The sequence below is a fragment of the Pelecanus crispus genome, chromosome Z (genome assembly GCF_030463565.1).
Source record: "Pelecanus crispus isolate bPelCri1 chromosome Z, bPelCri1.pri, whole genome shotgun sequence".
NCBI classification, from domain to species: Eukaryota; Metazoa; Chordata; class Aves; order Pelecaniformes; family Pelecanidae; genus Pelecanus; species Pelecanus crispus.
This window is the reverse complement of record NC_134676.1, coordinates 74,281,980-74,303,602: the sequence shown is the minus strand read 5'-3', so window position 1 is coordinate 74,303,602 and position 21,623 is coordinate 74,281,980.

Below are 21,623 nucleotides of genomic sequence, written 5' to 3'. Positions count from 1 at the left end.
CATGGGGCACCTGAGATGATAAGTTGAATGAAGTGGCCTATACATGTTCATAACAATGACATTTGGCAGAATCACTTTTAAAGGAAAATTAAGAACAAGCAATAAAAATCAATACTGGTAGTTGCATATTTATTATTTTAATAAATATAGATATTATTACAGAAGTTAGAGATACATAGATACTATAGCTGTTATTTGCTAGTGATATGACATCTTAGAGCATGCATGGCACTTTTCAGAGGACTGTTAAGTGCACTATTGGCAGAGGGAGGGGCAAGACAGATAAATTGTGTGAGAACATAAAACCACACCATTGTGCTGTCACCTGGAGATTGCTTACCTTGCTGTGCTTGGATCTTTTGATGTAGTAGTATAACTTTTACAAATATGGCTTTTAGGTTGGCATAAAAGAATATGCTTGGGCATGAGGATAGGAGACATTATGGACGGCATTAGAAGAGAAAATCCTGGAAGCAGAGATAGTAGCTTTTGTGTAAGATGGGATGTTCAGGCTAGTTGGTTGGCTAAACTATGGTATTGTGAAAGGTGTGGAGGTGTGCAGGCTTTGGTGCTGAGGTACACAGGCAGCCAGAAGAATTTTCTATGAATATCTTTAAGCTGGATGTAAATGCACACAGCTTTATGTGAGCCTTTTAAAAGTAGGATTTGGATTAAATGTTGTGTGAGGGAGAATTGGGAAAAGGAATAAAAAGCAATATCTAATTTGCAGAATCTTTGAGTTATAAAGGACACTAGCATTCTTGAAAAGAATAAGGCGGAGGAAGAGAATGGATTTATGAAGAAAATAATTAGCCATGAATTATAAAATAAGTTTATTTATCATTTATAAAACAGGTCATTTTATAATATCTTACTCATCTACTGAATATTTGAAAGCTGATAGGCTTATTTTCCTGCTGCTGCACTGCACATAGATGGATGACTCTTGTGTTCACAGATCATAATTCCCCATATCAATAATACTGGGTTTGGATTGTTTAAAAAACGATAAACTTATTTCCTGTTAATGCATAGAATAGTAATTTCAGTTATTTAATCTTTCGGCTTTCATGTTCACAGAATGTACTCATTCTTTTGAGTGCATCTGTCTCAGATTATATAGAGATATTTATTTAGAATAGGGCCACAAGTCTGTCAGGGGTCAAAGAGTGAAGTATCTACCCATTTTCACCGGTTTCTAAGAAGCTGAAACTTTGCTCAGGAGTACCTTAGTAATATGTAATAAAACCAAGTTTTCTGAGATAAATCAGTATTCAAAAGAAGATCTCTCCCTTTCAGGGTGTTTCTTTTTTAATTTGCCATTTAAAAAGAATTGTATTATATTACAAAAATAGAAATATGATGCAGTTACCAAAAGAATGGAGTGTTGTTTTTCCCTGCTCCCAGACAAATCCAAGCAATTTCATCCACACTGACAGCACTGTGACAGTCCATGTGGTTTATCTGCAATAGTGGAAACTCCTTTTTTCATACAATATCTGTGGAAAGACAGCAGATTCTAATTTTATCTTTACTGCACCTTACTGATGAAGCATACTCATCTCCCAGAAGCAGAGATGGGGTTGTTCACTGTTTATGATGTCAGTTGCCTTTTAGAGAAGCAGGGAACAAAGCATCTGAGGAATATATGTGTCCTGCCGGGAACACAGCAGAAAAAATATCTTCCATTTGGAATAAGATGTACTGGCAGCACAGTACGAACAGCTGAAATTAACTGTGCATTTGGAGTTTTCATACTGACCTGGATCACTGAAACGAACTTGCATGTGTCCTATAATTTGACAAAACCTTGCTTTTTCTGTAAAGCATAGCTATTAACTGGACATTTATCAATATTTTTGGCCACAAACAGCAATTGCAGTATTTTTTTTTTTTTTTGAAGAGCTAATAAATGTTTCCAAAGTAATTTATTGTGCATTTTATATTAGAAAAAAAAAAGAAAAAAGAAAAAAAGTGATGTACATGAGGAGGGAAATGAATCAGTGATTTGCAAACTTTAGCTCTCTGCCTTTGCTGCAACCCAGCCAGAAACCAAACTAATGAGCTGGCAGTGGAGCTGTGGTGAGCAGCCAACAAGTCCTGAGGAATGGGGCAAAAGAAGAGGAGAGCTAGGAGGTGTCAATGGCCATCAATATGTATTTAAAGACTAAAAGTTCCACCAAAAGTTTTATGCTGATAAACCACAGGATGGATGTCATGGGTACTTGCAAAAAAATGAATTAAAGAAATCAAGCTTCTAGAGAAATATCAGTCCTACATATCAAAATGTTTTTGTAGCAATTTCTGATTCCCACCTATGCTTCTGATGTTCACCTGTTTTCTGTGTTTCCTTAAACACATTAGAAGATAGAAAAAAAATCAGGTCTGATGATGCTTGTTGTCCATTCAGATTTGATGTTTTCAAGGGTTTGCAATCTGTTTCTGAAAAGTGTTCCAGTCCATATTCTGGATCTGTTGCTGGCTGAGCTCATGCAACATTCATTTTCTTTGATGTGAAGCTATAAACATGTTCCAAACCTTGTATTTTCTTTCAAGCTCTACAATATATAGGCTGGTACACCAGCAAGATTTTGTAGTAGGAAATAACATCCTTCTAACTTTTGATGTTAAAAATAGAGGGTTCACTTGTCCAGCCTCTAGAAATAAAGATTGTCTATTAATTTATGAAATGGCTTAGAGGTGAGAATGAATGGTGTCTGCAGCTCATGGAAAGTATTAAAGAGTCAAGCCCATGATAGTTAGCAGGTAATACTTCTGATTAATTTAGAGGAAGATAGAATGTTTAAAACAATTGCATTTCTATATGATCTTAAGGACAGAAACAAGTTTACACCTAGGAATGATGACATTTAAAATAACACTGAACACTAGTTTCAAGATTGTTTTAGTTGGCTCAGAGATAGAATATGAAATAGATTGTGTCTACATCTAAAGCAGTGCTTTACGGTAGAAATGACTCCCAATTTAAGAACAGTTTAACAACAGTGAAATATAGGTAATTCTATGGCTGAAAAGGGTAAACCTGGTGTTTAAATTTGGCAGCAAATGGTAAAGAAAGATGACAGCTATTGGCTTATGTGAAGAAAGTAACCATTGCACAAAGGAGGATGAGACAGTTTAACATGCATGAAGGTTTTTTTGGTTGGATCCATAGCTGATAACACACTTTGACTGTAGCAGTGAAAGTTAATTTTGGAGGAAAAATAAAGAAGAGACAGATGAGAAATGAAAAAATCTCTGCAGTAGTCAGCTGAGAAAAACAGCAATGGGAATCCCAGACAAACTGTTATCCTCCAGGGAGGGGGCAGGTTTCTCCAGTGTAGTAGGAGGTGCTGATGATGATGCTGACAATTTGTGCCATGCTTTTCCCCTAATACTGCATACTTTTCCTTAGGACATGCTCAAACTTCCTGTTGCTTGTTTCTGTTTGTGATGATATTAGCACTAGTTGGAGCATGCTAATTAGACATCAGTGTTGCATGTTCATTGGCTGTTCAGTCTCTGTGCACATGAAATATTGGATAGTCTCTTTCAAGTATTTCAATGACTTATCTGCTTTGTTGTGCTCTATATTTGGTTTACTCTAATATAAACTAAAATCTGCTAAGCAAGAAATGAGGGGAAAAGAGGCATTTCTCATGCCAGTGACAATTACTTCCCAAGAGAACCTGTCATAACAATGATTTCAGGGGCAAGCCCATGGGAGCATTTGCACAGGAAAACAGCATGGGAACACATGGGAAAACTGGCACGGAGGCTCTGGAATAACATTGCCACAGCAGCTTGGAGAATGGGTACAGAGTCTCAAACAGTTGGCCCTTAGCACATCTGTAGCTAAGGCACTAAGGCACCTCTGGTGCTGTGCAACAAAACTGTATAATCTCTGAGGAATAGTAGGTTACTATTTGAAATGAGCTGTTAAGTTTTGGTCATCTTGTTTATGGAAACTCATGAGTAAACTAGAGTACAGCATTAATCTAGAAAACTGAAAAAATTAGATGAAGAAAAATGGCAGAGGTGAAGACTTGTCAGCCTGCAGAAGAGATGAGTCAACAGAACAGAAATATTGAAGCACACATCCATAGCTACAGAAGTGTCAGATAATACTAGAGAATAAAGTGAGAGATTTTGGACCCAAAGGAGTTTAAAACAATCAAGTATAATGAAGGCATTGGAACTTGTATAGCAGAGAAACTGTTTGACACTAAAAGGAGAAAAGGCAAGAAATAAAAGGTAAACTTGTATGAAAAAGATAAAATAGGGAAGAGTAAGATTGTATTTCAAGCAGAATAGTGAAATCTGCAAGTGTGATTAAGATTAAAGAGAGGATTGTACATTTTGCACTTTAAACTATGCTTTCTAGGGACCTAGTCATATTATCTGAGACTGGCTTTTTCTTTGGTTATTTTGATTTGTATGAGACTTTAGGATATAAAGCATCTTTATTTTGTTTTAGAAGTATATCCACATAATGTTATCGAATGTTTGCAGAGGACAAACAAAAAGGGAGACAAAATTACATGCCTTGTCTTTAGATATGGTAGTTAGCTACCAGCCTATGTGAAGCAGTTACCATGTGCAAGGTGTCACTTGCTGCTGGCACAGACCCCATTTGTACTGGTGGTCCTTTCGTTCATGTCAGGGAGTTTTCCTGTTCCATTGTGGCAGCTGAGAGACTTAATTTCACATTCATATTATTAGAAAACAATGTTTTAGTGCTTTGCACAATGTTTATTTTATAGCAATACTGCAAATAAAATTAACATCTTCTGAAACAATGTACTCATATGAGCATGCGCTAACTGGGGATCATTGCTTATTTGGCAGGTTGTTCCTTCTACTGGGCTGCATGCCAGTCAAGTGAAGTATTCAGTACTTTAATTTTTTCAGCATGACCAATATGGGACTTTTGGGTTTTGCCTTATGTTATTACATTTTTGGTTGGATTATAATAATTTTGACATTTACATGAACAGTAGTAATCATATTCTAATAAATAAACATTGTGAATCTCTGGGATTCTTTAGCAGATTGCAGACCTAAGATTTATTTCAGGTATTGTTTTTCTTTAACAGTTTGCCAGTGATTAAATAAAATAATAAATCCATGTAAGTCTTTATAGGTGGGCCAGAATACATCAAGGTGGCTAAACTGGAAACGCATAAATAAAAATTGTAAATACATTCCACAGAAGATGTGTGCCTTTTGTTCTTTTTTGTTTATTTTGAACTCCAGGCTTATCTCCTTATGAAGAATAGAGGCTAAGCCTGGACGGCTGGACAGAAAATACAATTCTGCCAGGAAATCCATGAAAATGGATTATTTTCCCTGTGTGTTTATATTTGTCCCCTCATTAAAATGCCTTACATTATCTTCCCTTGATATCTTCTTATTTCCTGTGGTGGTGTTCTAGTTGGGTTTTCTTCGGTGGCTGCACCTCATGACTCATTTTATGTGTTTTAGGACATCCATTACAGAACAAAATCTTTGTTAGTTTTGCATTATTTTGTATATGAAATGTCTGGAAGATGGAAGAGAGACATGTGGTTCTGACTCCATCTTCTGCTGCTCTGGTTAAAAGATGGTCTTCGTAGCTTACTTTTAGAACAAGAACAGGATTAAGAGTCTTTTCCCAAGGACTACAGAGAAACACGATGCACAAAGTGGCAAATAGTTTCTCTTCTCTCACTTCTTTGCTGCAAACAGTGGTTGAGTGCATAGGTCTTATTATACAAAGCAGTGGCAGTCATCTGCCTTCTGATCACATTTTGTTATTGCAGGACAATGGAGTTTGCCTTTTAACCACCTTTTTATCCAGTGGATGTGAAGTAAGTGTCTGAAGCAGTGAGCAGGTCTGCTCAGCATAGTCTCAAAATCAGTATATTTTCCTTTATTTCTTAAAGACAGTTTATCAGTTGCCCAAGGTTACTAAAAATCATCAAACCTCATGTGAATAATTTCCCCTTTTTTTTTTTTTACTTGTAAATTGACCTACCATTCCTGCCCTTTTGACAAAATCACCCTTTTTCAGTTTCTGCTTCAGGTATGACATCACTTTCTGTGACAGTATATGGAAGACACCTCAAATGTTAGTTATTCTTATATAGTAGGCAATGCATTTTAATATACAGTTGAAGATATGTCTACACCTAGCAACAAAAGGAAACAAAGAAAAACTTTCCCAACTAGTTATCCCTATTTGTAAAGTTTTGATACCTCGTGTAGGTGATTTCAGAATTTCTGATAATCAAACATGAAATAAGAAAGTTCATAAATCTGGAGAAAGTAGATGATAATACTCATAGATTTAATAAAAAACCTAGACATGATAGTTTGAGTTTGTGTAATAATTCTTTTCCCTTTGTCTCGTCTAACTTCCTCCCCTTTACTGTTGCTGGCCAGGTGACTCTGCAAGAAAACTGCTGGCAGCATTTTGACATTTGAATTCAGGGACAAGGTGAGGGCAGAGTTGGTGACATGGGGAAAGCCCAGTACCTCACTGGAATACTTACTGACAGCCTGTAAACATAGGACTTTTTCTTAATCCTGTGCAGAGTATGCGCCTCCCTCTTAATCTTTTAAAATACATTCCTCTTTGCTGGATCCATTAGTAAATAATGTACAGATATGTAATTATTTTTTGCTCTTTCTTTCAGTCAACTCTCAATAGGGTTGTTAGATGCTAGGTGGCACAGATTGGGTGAAGCCACTCATAAACTAAAGTTTAACAGACCATTTCTAGTGTGGGGTGGATGAAAGTGGGATATTTTCAGTTAGATTTTGCAGTTGTTTCTCTGTTATTCCCAATTAGTCTCAAATATGTCTCTACAGTACAGCTGTGGTGATTTGTGTGGGTGTGGAATCACAAGAGTGCAGAAGACTAGATACAGCATCCTCTGCCTAAATCCCATGTTTTTTGAATGGAAATAGAAGTGAGAGCTGATATGCCTTATTTCACTCTGGTTTCTCTGCATTTTGATAGGGTCTGGAGGGAAATCTGCTAGGAAAAGAGTACCAGCAGAATCAGTCTGATACCAATAGTCGTACAGACAGCTTGGTGGCATTTCTCCCTCATGCTTCTTTTCTTTCTAGCCTCATCAGCTCTTCCCCATGCCTCTTTTTTCACTGTCTTCAGGTGCTGTCTGTTCCTCCTGATAGCCTCTCCCTCTGGGGTTCCTAGACCTTTTGTTAGTCCTTCCAGAGCAGCCTTCTTCATTTGTTTTTATTCAAATTAAGCTCTTCCCTCTCTTCCAATCTGCCTAGGTCTAATAGGAAAGATTGAGAGCGAAAGTGGCAGCTTTTCTTATTCTAAGCCTATGTGTCTGATGCTACAGCAAGTACCAAAAGAGTGAGAAAATTCAGTTTTGCTTCTTTGCATTAGCCAATTTTCATGAAGTCAATTTTCACTAACAAAGAAATAGGGGACTTATAAAGTAGAGCTGTAAATTTCTAGTCCCTGCACAAAAGTTAGCACTCCTACTGAAACAACTGTCAATTTTTTTTAATATAGATGCAACAACTTTTACTCACACAGACTTTGAATAAGATTAAACTGTATTGGCTGGGGATGAAGACTGAACAGAAATGGACACCTAGCACAAACATGTAAGTCACAACCATTTGGCATCATTAGCATGTGAATGAAAAGGATATCTCATAAGTTAAAAAAAAGGCATTCTCACTGTAGGCAATATCAACTAAGCTAACATATGATAAATTCTAAAACCAAAATAAAATGTTTACCTTCAAAATTATCAAAATGAAAAAAAAAAGCCCAAAACTCTAACCAAAAAAGAAACAATGTAATTACAAAATAAAACAAGCAGTCATTGAACAATGACAAATTGAGAAAACTAACACTCCAAATTTAACATACTGACATATGTACAGACCTCTCACAAAGACTTAACATGTTGGTTACTTAAATACACGACATGGGATTTTTCATGTATAAGAAATGTAGGATGGTTCAGTTATGTCATTAACTTTCCTCTGATTTTTACGAGTCCATTAATAACTCTTATATAAAATTATATAGCACAATGTAAATCTATTTGATAATTGGTGTAGAATTAAGTCTTGAGGCATAAACTTTGCATGTGTAATTACACTAAATTATATGAATAATAGCAGATATTATCACTGTAGCTCATGCCTCTAGAAGAAAAGTTGAAAAGAAGAAAGAAATGGTCTTGTCTTCTTTTCTATAATGACCTGGTGCATTACAGAACAAGATGCAGACGCTATTGTCAAAAGTATACAATCTTGTTAAATGGTAAGCAGATCTGCTCCAGTATAGTATTTCATGAATCCCAAGTAACATCACCCCAGGTGTGTGATATCAGATATGAACTTGAGTTTTATTTCTTTAGACTACCGACAAGACCTTCTATGGAATGTGAGGAGTGCAGGGTGAAACCTATTATGTATGCAAAAGTGGCATGCTTACACACTATACTCCTGAGCAGTATATGCAAGTCTAAGTTGGAAAATAGTTGGCTCTACACTGAGTCATTTTTATCTCTTCTTACATGTTAAGTAGTCTTTTGACCTTTTTCTCTTAGCTAAAGCATTTATTGCAGTCATTAGTTATAATGATTAAGGGTCAGATTTTTTTCCCCCTCATTTTGCATTAAAGGTTTCCATGCCTGCGCAGTTTGAACTTCAGATAACTAACTTATTTTCTTGCCTGCACTGATACCTTTATGCTTGTTACCTGCACTGCAATGTGCATCATCCACAGAATAGGTAACTCAAGAATCATGTAACCATTGCCAATTCAATAGCATTTCTAGATGAAAATTCAGTGAACAACTAGAGAAGCAAGTTCCTCCCATCGTCCCTGAAGCACAGCAAAATATTAGATACAAACTACTGAGCCAGAGTCACTCAGAAGACATATGGCCATCCTTTCATCCAGCCAACCATCACTCAGCTATAAGAATATCCCTACTATCAGTGTCATGCTTCAGAAAGAAAATTAGCATAGCATATGTGTATAAATAACCTGGATATAAAATGCTAAGGATATTTTTAGTTTACTTAGAAATATGCAAGCCACACTAGTGGTGTTCATAGGAGATATGATTTTCTTGTTCAATTCATGCATTCTATGGTTCAGGAGAGTAAACAAAAAAGTTTGGAGATGGGTCCTGTGGAAGAGCCTTCAAGAAGAGAATTTATAACACTCATTTCCTTGTTTAGCCTCCAGAGAATGCATTTAAAAGAAACACAAATTAGAGTTTGAGTTTTCTTATTATGTACTTAAAAGAAATCCTTTTTTGTTGTCTCTATGGTATCTTATGGCATTTGATTCTGTAGGCTAATATTTTATGTTATAAAATACTGAATTAGACAACGACACAGCCAGAAGAATCCAACAAAGGCACACATGAGTCATAAGGAAAGACTAACACACAAAAAAGAGAACACAAAACAGAGAACACAATGTGAAATAGGAAAATATCAGATTGACTAAATGGAAGACAGATATCCCATTTACTTCTGGATTGTTAAAGGAAAAGCAAAAAATACTCTTCCATTTTGTGCTACTTGCAGATTTCCCCAAAATAGGTGTTTGATGTTGCATTCTACGATGTATTTTGGTTGGAAAAAAAAGGAAGAGAACTAACAGAAATAATTCTCTAAAATCAACCTAAAACCACAAAGACAAATGGAGATAAAATCATGAGACAACATTTTATCAGAAAACCTGGAAGTAAACCACTGATCAGCTAGGGGAAGGGAAAAAAGTAATATGGTGTTTATAAAAATCCTGTGGAATAATTATGTTTGCATATTGCAGTTATCATGAGCTAGTTAAAAAGTAATATAAACAATAACAATGAAACCTCATTCAGGTTTCAAATTATTTGCCAGTCCTTGCTACTGTTTATAAAATATTACTGCAATGTCTTTTCTTTTCCCTCTCCACAGCAAAAGTCGTGTTTGACTTGACATTCTTTGCTGATTTCTAAAGGGATCAAGACTGGGTTAATTTAGATTTGTTTAGCAAACAAAAGATCTTTAATTCTGTGTGAAGAGATACTTCTGTTCCTCAATTCTCTGTCAAAATCTAATTGCTCTCAGTGTGTTCGAATTATTGAAATAGTAGCTTAATGAGTCATCATTCATTCTTTCTACCTTTCTTTGTCTACTGAATTACCAAAGACTTTAGTTACCCTTTTCAAAATCAGAGCCAAAAGTTGATTCTATGTTATCATGCGGGGCTGCACACTAGAACAACACATCTTTCTTTGGCTCACCCATTGTGCTGAAATTTCCATGTGTGAATTACAGTGATGTTATGGATTTCACTGGTGCAGCTGAAGAAATAGCTGTTAATGCTAATACGACTGTATAACAGTAGATCAAGCAGCAGACAATATCTGTGAAGTTGCCAAAACTCTTGGAAAGTTCAGTTCACAAATTAGAATTAAACAAAATTAGCTGGTGTTCATAGATCTATGCATTCATTTTCTACCTTATCCCATGAAAGACACTTCCTGATACAAAGGCTACAGATATATAATACTCCAACTCTGTCCTTGCTAGAATATCATATCTGGCACCAAGAATGCAGAAAAACTAGTGCAAGACTTGCCCTGACCAAAACAATCCTAAACAGATTATTATAAATGATCATTCCTGATTTTCTTGGAGCAAAACTGTCTGGAACTAAAATTGCCCACCTCTGGACTTTGTACAGCCTTTCTGAGGTATTCTGTCCTGATTCTGAGAGTTACAGGCACTTCATGATTCATCTCAAAGCACTGAAATATGATGGTCTTGTTCAGTTTGTTGTAAGCATGCATAGCCATGCTTCCACTGGCTAATTTATGACAGCGCGGAAATAATTTGGAGGGGGAGAAAAAAACCGCCTACACTTCTCAATGAAGAACAAGTGGGGGATGCACTTAGAGTTTGAACAATCTATTGAAGTTGATTGTAGAGATTAATTTTAATCTTGAAGGCTCTAGATGAACTGTAGTTTTAGCAGAAAAACATTAGGACAGAATCTGAATAACTTGCTGAAATGGACCAAAATCAGCTCTCTCAGAGAGTACCACTGCTAATGAGAAAGGAATTTTTTTTTTAAAAAAATTTTTTTTAAATATAGACTCTAGTCTTCAGAATCAGAATAGAGAAGCATGGAAGCATTACTCATTTAATTTGCTTCACATTTTCCTTCAAAAATACCACGGTAGTTCCACACTCTTATCTTTCTGGTCTCATTATACAATCAGAAAGAATTTATGTTTTAATATTGAAAAGTGCTAAAACTCACTCCCAGGCATTTGTAGAGTGCATCTCTCTTCTCACAGGAAATCATGATCTATGGAGTATGATGCAGCATTGTTACAGGAGGTTTGGATAATAACATTACTTCTTACAGCACACTTAGCATTTGAACTACCCTTTTAAAGTTTTGTGTAACTTTGCAAATGTTTGATTTAGATGATGTGTTTCTCTCAGGCCAAATTTAAGTGGCAACGTTGGAAACACAAGCCTATTTGTCAAGAAGCTCAGGGGAAAATGTCATTTGTCCATAAAAAAAACATACAAAAAAGAATTTCTTTTTGCTAAGAGTTTGCTAAGAGATTCTTTGCCCTGTCTAGAAAGGGTGTTGAAAGTTGTCAAGGCTTTTGTATTGGCCTGATGGGTGGAAAGGTTTTCTTGTTTTTCATATTTGTCTTCCACCTGAAAAATCCTTTAAATCATTATAATTTGGCCAAATTCTGTGCTTCAGTAAAAAATGAAAAAACCCATAATTTTCCACATGCTTCATGAAGATTTTAATTTTAGAATGTGGCATTTAAGTTTGTGAAAGAAGGTCTGTTCTGTACATAGAAACATAGAATCATAGAATCGTTTAGGTTGGAAAAGGCCTTTAAGATCATCCACTTCAACCATTAACTTAACATTACCAAGTCCACCACTAAACCAACTAAGGGTAGAGCAGCAACCCCATGCCTCCTGGCTTGGTGGCTGGGTCATTTATAATGAAAGTAAAAACTAGGAATCATCAAGATTGGAAAGGGACCTCTAAGATCATCATTCCAATCATCAACCCAAAACCCCCATGCCCACTAAACCGTGTCCCAGAGTGCCACGTCTACCTGTTTTTTGAACACTTCCAGGGATGGTGACTCCACCACCTCTCTGGGCAGCCTGTTCCAATGCTTGACTACCCTTTCTGTGAAGATATTTTTCCTAATATGCAATCTAAACCTCCCCTGGCACAGCTTGAGGCCATCTCCTCTCACCCTATTGCTAACTACTTGGGAGAAGAGACCCACAATGCACCTCGCTACAACCTCCTTTCACGTAGTTGTAGAGAGCGATAACATGTTCCAGCCTTGGGCTTTTAGGTTTGAGTAAAACTTCTATTATGTTTTCTTCTCCTTGAAGCAAGAGAGTGGACCAGTGAAATTATCTTCCCTCTACTTTCCAGGCTCCTTCTGTCATAGCTCCCATAGAGGACAGCAGGACACAGGAAGGCAACTAACTGATTAGCCCTTGGAAAGAGCTTAGCAAGAGCAGACACTGAGATGAAGAGCTCAGCAACAATGAAAGACTGAAATTATGGTGTAGCACTGAGTGAAACTTAGAACCAGGATTGGGATGAGAGAGGCAGGAAGCTGAGCTGGAGATAGTAACTGACACAACAGGCCGGAGGTGATGGAGGAAGAAAGGCGTGTAATTGCTACCTTGTGTCCCCAGGGATCCCAGAATAAAATCTGTGATTGAGTACCCTGTCAAATAGCTGCTACCGCCATTATGCAGATAAGATTAAATGACTTCCAAATTTGAAAGAAAACAAAAATCATTGGTATTGGTAGGGAGAGAGATTGAATGTTCTGACTCCTACATTTATGCATTTGCATATATTTTCCAGTACCTGCCCTGCCTAGATGTTAAAAGTTTCATCTGTCATTTCTAAGGCCAAACCCAGGTTGTGGTTAAAGGTCCTGAATTTTATTGAGTGGCTGGGGAAAACGCCAGGCATTGTGAATATTAGTTTTCAATTTTCATTATCATAGAAAGGTAAGACATATAAAAGCCATTTCAACCTACAAAGTATATAAGAAATAAATATTGTAAAATCAGCAGATGACATTCACTGACATTCAGATGAGACCTTCAGAGCTTAATAAATGTCACTTCAACTGAATTGTATATTGCTGAATCTTTTTTTCCTGAATCCTGTGCACTTGATTATGGGAGTGCACTGTTTGGTTTGCATGAGGTGGATTGAAAGGAACAGCTCAGGTATTGATGAAGAAGGAATTCAAACTACAATTTGTTGTATGAAAAAGAGCATATGAGTTGTACTAGACAATTGTAGAAGGTCTCTTCCAAGCTCAACTACTCTGTGATTCTGTAACACCAAGATCTTCTAAAAAACACCTTCCCAATATGTATATGCATAGGATTCCTGTCTGCTGTTTAGTCATTTGATTCTTATCAGATTCAAGACTAGTAATTTTCTAGTTTTTGAATTAATAACATAGTTTTCTAACATTTGTGGGAGAGGATATCGAAGCAGGGGTTATGTAGTACAGACTACTCAGTTGTCAGATGTAGATATATATCAGTTCTTTGCCATGAATAAAGATGTATATTGCATTTGACATTCTCCTGATTTAATTTGTCAGCACTATTGACTTTTTTCCCTACCTTATTTCATAGTTTCTTCCCAGCAGAATTTGCGTCATGTGGACAACACTTGCAACCTGCTGGGTCATTATGGCTAAACACTGGCTTTTTGTAATTATTTCATGGTGTATTTTCTCCTTGGTTCTCAATTTTTAATAGAATAGTTCCAGCATTGATTTAGTGACAGTTGTTAGTAATTGCCAGAAGGCACGCTTGTCTCTATCTGCCCCCCTTTACCCCTTTTGTTATATTAGTAAGCCATTCCAAAAATGGTGAAAGATATACATACACAAAGAGTTTGAGAGTTCTGTAGTTTTCTCATTACTGATTTCCCATATGCTTCAGAACTTGAAATCTTTGTACTGTTTTCATACTGTAGACTTTTTCAGGAAGGCTTGGGCATCTATGCTGTGAGGTATGAAACCTCAAATGGACTTCTTAATTAGGAGCTCATGAACCATAGCATGCTTAACTGAAAAGATTTGATTTTGATGACAGAATATTGAGGGAGAAGTTGGACATTTTTAGCATTCAATATGAACTTTGTCACATGAGAAAATCATATGAAATAAAACTAAGTAAAACATCTTTCTATTCGTGTTTGATCTGAAAGAAGCCAGTCCTTGTGTCGCAAAGTGCTATTTGCATTTTTTTGTCAATGTGATCTTTCTATTTTTCTTCAATTATCTATTGGCTTTATTACCTAGAGTAAAACAGGAATATTGTTTATGTTTCCTCCTTTTTGTTACATGGCAGATAATAATAAAAAATAGATATTATTGCATATTATTTTTAGTATATGTGGCATTTAGCATTATCTATTAGAAATCCAAATACTAATCAAAAGGTAAACTCTGTAAAGGAAATGAAAATGAAAATTTTATGAGGTGTGAGACAGAGCAAATGCTTACCGCAGACTTCTCAGAAAAATCTCTTTCAAGGGTTTGTCCACAGATTGAAGATTCACTCTTTGCTGTAATTTACATTCTTAGGCCTATAAATGTTTTATGACCTCCCTCCATGAGCACTCACAGGCACTCACAACCAGAAGGAGGTAATGCAAAATTGATCTGTGTATTAAAACCGCTGAGCAAAGCAGACGTCTCAGAATTACAGTGATTGTGCGTTGGTGATTAAGCTGGCTTTCATGGAAATATTATTTGTAAAAAATCTGTCTGTTAAATGTGAGTTTCCAATACACTCTTCTAGCTTTTGTGCTTTTCAGTACGTTGCATCTAAGATATCATGACTGGGATATTATGGGGCAACTCCTGCCTTTCTATAATGATGTTTTCCAGTTTCAAATTAGTCTTAAAGCAACACAAGTACTAAGTAGTGAGTTTGATGTAATGTCATGGTGACATTTTTTTAAAATTTTTATAAACTTTTCCACTTACAAGCATCACAGTAGCATTAATGAGATAGAGATGTATAGTACCTAAAAAATACTACAACAGAGTTGAGCCTGATTATGTTGGTTTTGAACTTGGCCTCATTTCTTTACATAGAAAAGGAACTGGAGAGACTTTTGGTGTTTTGAGTATACCTGCCATTATAATACAGCAGAAAATTGTCATTCTTAAATTTTTCAAAAACTTTCAAGTTTGAGGTAACTATTTATTACTGTCCAGTGAAAACATCACAAAACTTTACAGCATGTCTTGTTTACGATTTGAAAAAACTCTGGAGCTAGCACTAGTAAACCCATGATTCTTCACTTATCTGATTTTTCTACCTTCTAAATGCCCAACCCTAAGGAACTTACACAGCAAATTAAATTTGATACTCTATAAGATTTTTCTAAACAGTTTTTAATTACTAATGCTACATATAATATTCATACATATAAAATATATATTTATATATATGAAGTTACATATGTATACCTGTAATGCTACAGATATTTCTATGTAGTCTCTAGGAGCAAGATTAGCCAAAAAAATCCTGTAATGCAAAATTAGAGTTTGTTACAGTCATGGAGTTTGCTATCTGAGTGTAATAGTAATGTTTGTGCACTGAGGATTTTAAAAAATGCTAAGGTCTACATTTAAGATCCTAAATTTAAGACTCCTTCCTTCCTTCCTTCCTTCCTTCCTTCCTTCCTTCCTTCCTTCCTTCCTTCCTTCCTTCCTCCCTCCCTCCCTCCCTCCCTCCCTCCCTCCCTTCCTCCCTTCCTCCCTCCCTTCCTCTGCATAAAATCTGTTTCCTAAAAAAAAAAAGGGGGGGGGGGCTTTATGCAAGATTTTGTGTTATCTTGTGAATCTTCTCTCAGTCACATAAATCTTTGTGTAGAACTAGAATGTTGGGTAGAACACAGACAAAGCCACAGACTGCAGGAAAATTCTTAGATATCGAAGGTTTATGGGCTTGTTAATAGTAAAAAGTTCACTGCAGTGTCAAATCACAGTCTTATGAAAAGGTCAACTTCACTGTGGCTAAAACTCTAATCCTACAATCTCTGAAAGACAGTAATATCAATTAAATTCCAAATTTCATTTCACTGAATGTATTCTTTGTGACAAGCATTTCTAAAAAAATATCTTGTTTGTATATTTTCATGGAACCAAAATAAGTCTGCTTTTGAAAGGTGTGTTGAGGACTTCAAGCAAATATGACATCTCTACATTTCATTGGATTTCCAGGCAGGCTTTCACTTGAGTAGGGTCTGACTTCAGAGATCAAAGCCCTCAACTGCTCAAAATTACCTGTCTCATTTTTATGATTTGATTGCTCACCACTTTGTCTTTTAACCTGATTGTGTAGAACAATCCTTGGACAAAAATGAAATGGTTTGGTTTTCACAAGTTAAACCTGAGCCACTCAATAAAGCCAGGCCAAAGGATGTACAAGAAAATTGTTAAGCAGTGGTAAACATGGATGTAAGGACATCAGGACAGGGTAGAGAGAAAAAAACTAGGTGAAAGGTGGTAATCTCTTAACATGAGTCAGCAACAAATGGATCAGTTTTCATGTTTACTTCAGTGCTTGTTCATGTTCTCCACTGTAAGACTGCATGTTAATAAAAAGTGGATTCAAAAGAGTATTTTTTTCTTACAAATCTGTATTTAAAAAGAAGTGGTAAGTTTCTTTATGTAGTGAACTGACCATAGGCTGAGAAGATGAGACATGTACCCAGAAAGACAAAAGTTCAAAACTGAGCTATTTGGATTTGAAACAAGAGCAGAAGTCATACCCTTGTGTAATTATGGCTATTTGATCAATGATCATGACATTTTTAAATTTTATGCATTGTAGAAGATGGAAAAAATACTTTTAAGATTTGCCCTTTACAAAATTAAAGAATTAAAATTTAATCTGACCGAGAATCATACAACTGCAGTGAGGACTTTTCAGTTATCATTTCACTTACTAAATGGCAATAGTTCTCCCCAACCTGTTCCCCTCCCATACTGAGAAACTAGATTTAGTACTTTGATAGTGCCCTGAGATGAAAAAGTAAATCTTGTCAAGAATGTCCAGACATAGTTGTTTGGGTAATAGGCTCAAAAGCTGGGCAACCTTTGGAGGAAAACACATTAATGTTGACCTGAGTAACAAAAATGGATTTACCTCTCAGTAAAGATGTCTATACTTTTTTAAAAAAGTATACATATCAACAGTTGGCTACAGAAAATCTTGTATGGTATTATTTTTCCAGTTATCCAGGCTGCCTGACACAAAACATGACCTTAGCTGAAAGCCCACCATCTCAGGATCAGTCTCAAGACCTAACGCTCACCCCTGAACCAGTTCTTCTGTGCTACATCCTTTAAATATTGCTCCTTTCTCTCCTTCTCATTGATGTCTATTCCAGTGATTTCCCATATGGTTTGCAACTGCAGGAGAAAGAGAGAACAAGATAATTTTCCTCAGATTAATTGCTGATGTTGGTCCTCACAGGCTGGAGAAGTTTTGGGGGCACTGAGTTGTTCTGCCTGAAAAGGTGAATGCAGAAGCATCATTACTCTTTCCTGGTTTCTCTTTGTCCCTTTCTCATTAATTTCTTGAAGGGAATGCTTGCTAATTTGTTTGTGCTTTTATCCATACAAACTATGGAGTAGTGTGAGTGAGATGGGGGGGGGGGGGGGAGGTAAAAAAAAAGTTCACTGCAATTGTTTTACTTTCTCCCATGGCCAAGAACTACATTTCTACCTGGATATACATAGCTCTGTGTTCTATACTGGTGCAGATGTAAAAGGCAGAGAAGTACTATGAGCAATAATCCCTAGAGAAAGAAGGGTATATTGTTTGAAATGCACCACAGTATTATTTTCTCAAAAAGTAAAGTCCTTAAATATTCCTTCCACAATATGTGTGCATATTGCTAAATATACTACTTGAAAAATAAGTCCTTTGCTTTCAACTTTGTTTTTGCCAGCAACAGATGTTTTGATAAAAAGTTCAAGAAGAAAATTGAAATGCTTAGTTCTACCTTATAGTCCTTCCTAAAATGCAGAGTGAAAACTCAGTAATACTTGAGTTAGTATTTTCCTATTCTTAAGTTTGATTTAACCATCCATTTGTTCCCTTGTATTAATATTATAGAGGCTAAGTTTCTGTAAGTAAATATTTTACATGATGTTCCTGTACAGGGAGAGCTAGTTTTCAAGGATGCAGTGATTATAGCACATTGTCAGGAAGGATTTGTTACTAAACCCATTAAAATTAATAAAAAAAATTCCATCTATTTTCAACTTTTATTTTTTAAGGTAACATAGCCGCAAGTAATGTAAGAATTTCCCTCTAAATTCAGAGGGCAATAATTATACCCCAAGGTTCTAATCAAAATTTATTAATACATTGTTATTCATAATGCTTACTACCCTTACTAAATTGCTAAGGGAAAGATCCGATGAAGAATGAATACAGCAGTTGAATGTCTGAGATTTCTCCTGACAGAGAACTAGAATATGACTTCTTTAAAAAGGAAATCTATCCCATTCAAAGTATCTCTACTCAGTAGAAATGTTGACAATGGTCTTAGCATTTTATAATGAGCTGACCTTTGTTATCTGCTATTGTTCTGCTATGGAAAAGTGTGTTACCATTGACAAAAATAAAACAGTCCAGCAGATTAGGTAGTTTAAGATAGACAACGCATAGAAAGCAAGGTGAAAAAATAGAAGCAATGAAACTGCCCAATTTAGTCTTCTGTATCTTAGTTCTTTTTTGTAGGAGAATATCTTTCTTCAGATTTTTTTTTATTGTCATGATGTTTGCTGCTCTTTTGACTATTTCTACAACTTTTAACTTGGATGTGACTAGTACATGAGAACGTATGGTAGCTGACTCAGCTCTGAGTTGCATTATTTAGTATGTTCATGTTCAGACAGGTAAGACAATCTCAACTGAAATAATCGTTTTTTGTTCTGAACTTAACTTTTAAAGTCTTCAATTAAGTGTTTTAAAAGCTCTTACAGATGTTAATTTACTCCCATAACTATCCTTATAACAGAAGTTTTGTAATAATACAAATGGTTTTACACCCCATGCATTAAGCAGACCTGGATACACTAGCACAAGTGGAGATCCAAGGTCACTCAATATCAGATTTTGTACAAAGAGTAGAAGCCATCCACCATCTCTGTTTATATGCCTGCAGATGACCTAAACAGACTTGCAGTCCCATCTAAATTTACTCACAGAAATACTCTCTCTCTTTCATCTTCTAGTTTTGAGATTGCACAGATCAACAAATCCCAGCACCATAATTTAGAGGTATTAGGATTGCTGTCAGCCTCCATGCATCCTGGCTGCAAATCAAACCAAAGTTTTGAAAGAAGCATAGAGAACTGGAGTATCTTTACTGATCTTTGCTGATCTTTATATATTTAAGACTTTTGGAGCCAAGTTGGATTTTTCTGCTACCTAGATTGTGTTAAGGAATACAGAAAATTCTGAGGCCTTTGATCTGGATTTCCAGTTAATATTGCCCTCCTTACTATTTGATACTCTTAGATATGTCACCTCAGAAGTGTAACAGATCTTTCAACAGCTTACAGATGTATTTCAAACGCAGGTGTGTTCACTCATGGACAGAAGATAGAAATGTGCAGGGAAGAGGAGACATACGGGAATAATCCTTCTCTCTCCCTCTTTCTCACTCCGTTAAACAGATTGCATGACTTGCTTAACTAGTTTGTTAAGGTGCAAAATCATAAAAACCTGTTTTTGTGGGTTGTTTTTTTTTCCTGTGGAGATGATAGTATATATTGTTACTGCTTCTTCATATGCATCATACTTCTAACCTCCCAGTTACTGCTCATCTGCTGGCACTGATACAGCAAATATTTTGGAAAAGTGTTTCAAAAAGTGGGCTGTTGACTCTGGGAGAACTGAAAAGCTAGCATCATGCCAAAAGAGATATCAGAATTTTCCTGTACAGGTCTATTTCTGAATGAAATTAGTGCCAAACACTAAGTCAATCTGCCCCCAAAAAAGCCAGTACTCTTTGTGTGTGGGCTGAAAAAAAAAAAGCTTTATGTTTTTATCATCCTTCTTTGTTCTTTTAAGTAGAAACAGAATGCACTTTAGTACAATACAACATACTTCATGCTGCTTTGAAGAGTTTTGTGGTAAGAGCTAGGAACTTCATTCATATACCAGGTCCCCATTGTTTAAAGGGCTGCACCTGGAGGTATGATCCTTTGGATTTATTAATTTTGACTATATTTTCTCCATCCAGAAAACAGCAATAAAATACTGTGAAGACACCAGGCAGTGACTCTTTGCAGATTTAAATTTTGTTGCTTTTTTTGTTTGTTTGTTTGTAATATTTTGTTTCTTCAGTTTCTTCATCAGGGAAATAGAAACACGATGAGTTAGCAAGCTTTTGGCAAGCTCAAAAGCTTTTTTGGGAAAAATAATTTTAGGAAAAGGTTTGTTTACCACAACAGAGATTCTGTCCCACTTGCCAGCCTCTCTCCATGCTTGTGCACAAATTTTAGATTGAGAGTGTCTACTGTACTCATCATACAAACTTGTTAAGCACTAAGAGAAAGAGAACCTATTTACAGTTGTCTGCTGTAGTCACACAAAGCCTTCAGAGAGATTTAATTTTCTTTTGTGTTTGCATTGTGCATGCCTTTTTACTCAAAAGCGCACGCCTTTTTACTCAAAAGCATACTGTGTGTCTTAAGGGAAAAAAAAAAATTACTGCATTTTAGAAATGCCCAGCCACAACTCTTATGTTCCTGATCGTGCCATATTACAGCCCTCTAAGTGTTTGTACTGAGCTGATGCAAAATGGACAGTACAGGGCTGGTATCTTTCACAAAAGTGGTACCTTAAAAGCTACCAAGCCCACACCTTTTCCTTTTCGAGGCTGAGGAGTGCTGGCAGGACTCTGCATGTGTGAGTATGTGTATGCATGTGTGCACATGTGCGTTTTACTGTAGAACCTTCTTCCTTCGCCCTGCCACTCAAGAGCCTTTGTTTTCAGATTTTTCCTTTTTTAAGTTTGATGGACAGGTAGCTTTAGGAAAGGATTGGAATCTTATTTTGGGAGGGATTTAGATCTTATCTAGACTAGTGTTTCAATCCCTTTTCAGAATCCAATGGCCCTGAGAAAAGCTACTACTAGATACTTGTCCCTGCAGCTAATGCCACTGTGATGGATGTACAACCTGGGTTTATTGTAGGTTCTTGAGTTCAGAATGGTAGAGAGAAGGTCACAAGGAGGATACTGAATGATACAACTTGGGCAGTGATAGTGTCTGTGTGCTATAAAATAAGAACAACCTCCAAACCTGCCAGGGTTAACACAGAGGTAGAGTGATATAGATACGGGATTAAATTGATGAGGCACACATGTAAATTGATAAAGGGAGTTTGATGCACCATACAATTGAAATTTATATAAATTCAATATTGTTAAACATTCTTAAAGATCAGATGAATTATTCATGAAGTATATGGATTATTTGTCCCAGGCAAACAATGGT